This window comes from Bison bison, unplaced genomic scaffold, assembly GCF_000754665.1.
Source record: "Bison bison bison isolate TAMUID 2011002044 unplaced genomic scaffold, Bison_UMD1.0 scf7180017864518, whole genome shotgun sequence".
In the NCBI taxonomy this organism is placed as follows: Eukaryota; Metazoa; Chordata; class Mammalia; order Artiodactyla; family Bovidae; genus Bison; species Bison bison.
Window position 1 is genome coordinate 2,196,754 of NW_011495071.1, and position 1,859 is coordinate 2,198,612.

Consider the following 1,859-nt stretch of genomic DNA (forward strand, 5'->3'; position numbering starts at 1 on the left):
GGATCTTCCAGACCCAGCGGTGGAACCCATTCTCCTGTGTCTCCTGTATTGTAGGCAGATTCTTTACTGCTGAACCATAGGGAAAGCCCTCGGCTCCCCCATACAAAATGCTAACCCTCCCCCAACTCCCTCTCCCTGTACCCTTCTTCATTGTCTCTTATTTGCTCATATCACCATCTGCATGCTATTTGTCAGTTAATTTCTATCTTCCACATAAGAACAGAAGCCTATAAGGCAAAGATTCTCTTTTGTCCTCTGCTATGTCCTGAGTGTCTAGAACAGTGCTGGGCACCTAGTTGATACTGAGTAAGTATTTGTTGAGTGAAAGAATGAATATGTATTTATTGCATGAAAGCAACTCTGTTTTCTCCCCCTGCCATAGACGCCAACCTTCAGAAAGTTCCAAAGTTCCACCGTTTTTGTCTCGGAAACAGTTCTCAAATCTGCACCCTGTTGGCTCCTTCTCCAGGGTCACTGTCTTGGATCAGGACCCACCCCTTTCAGAGCACTACTGGGGCCTCCCGGCTCTTCTTGCCATGGCTGATTTTATAGTCCATTCTCCATTTTACTAGGGAAGCTCCATCTCTGAAACAGTCCTGAGTGTCTCTTTCCTCTGCTTCAATCCCTGGATAGTCACACGATAGATACTCATTACGGTGGACCTGACAACCTGGGACCCCCCTGGGGAAAGAGGTCTGAGTAGGGACACAGTTCTGTCTCCTTTCAAAGTGAGGTTGAGGAAAGAGCTGTCACCCAGAACTCAGAGATGTGGGCACTGACAAGTGGAGAGCTGATGAACTGGACACAAGTGACGGATCCTGTTAAAAGAACACGGGAGAGACACATGGAGTGTGGACTGGAAGGACTGCAGGCCAGAATTCTAGAATGAGTCATCACAACAGAGAGCAACAGCCTTACAGGGCAGGGAGGGGCTGGAGAGAGACAGAGAGGGGAAAAAAAAAGAAATTCAGTCATGCTGAAGTGAGATAGGATTTCCACACCTGCCTGTGTTGAAAAGCTAAAAATAGGGACATTTGGGGAAAAACTGTGAGGAATCTTTTAATCCCACAGATAGGGGCTATAGGGAAGGAGGTTGGCAGAGAAGGGTGTGTCTCTCACTCTTGGTAAAATTGGAAACAGAAAAATTATATTTTAGGTATTCCAACCTTCACTGTTTTCCTTGCCCCCTCAGGCCTGTTCTCCCCATCTTTCCCTGCTATCAAGTCTCTTCCTTAGGAAAAAGTCTAATATGTTTATCCACTTAAGTTTACAAGGCTTAATGTGACAATTTTACATGTTAGCCGAACCTCATGTCTGAAGCCAAAGATGCTTGGCTTCAATACAGCAACCATTAAAACAACAACAGTAACTATATAATTCATTGTACCCAGCACAAGGCTAAGCGCAGTGGTTGCTCAATAAATATTTACCAAAAGACTTCAAAAAGCATTATTTATATTATCAAACTCTGGACACAATCTAAATATTCAGCAATGCTAAAACCATTGAAGAACTTTGGAGATGCAGAAATACCACACTGCTATACAAGATTTCAAAAGACTTTTTAACAACTTGGGGAAATGCTTATCATGAGATGTTAGGGAAAATGAACAGCATTCAAAGCTCTACTAGACTATGTCAATGATAAAAATCATATGCATTTACAGAAGACTTAGAAAAGCTGTGGGTATCTCTGGAATCTGTGGGATTTGGGGGATATTTTTAGTTCTTTCCACTTCTATGTATTTTAAAATTATTTACAGTTGGTATGAGGGAATTATTACAAAGCAAATGTTGTGAAAGATTTGGGGGAGGAAGCCCTTTTTAGGTGCCCGTGTATTTCAGTCTGTCGGTGTGGC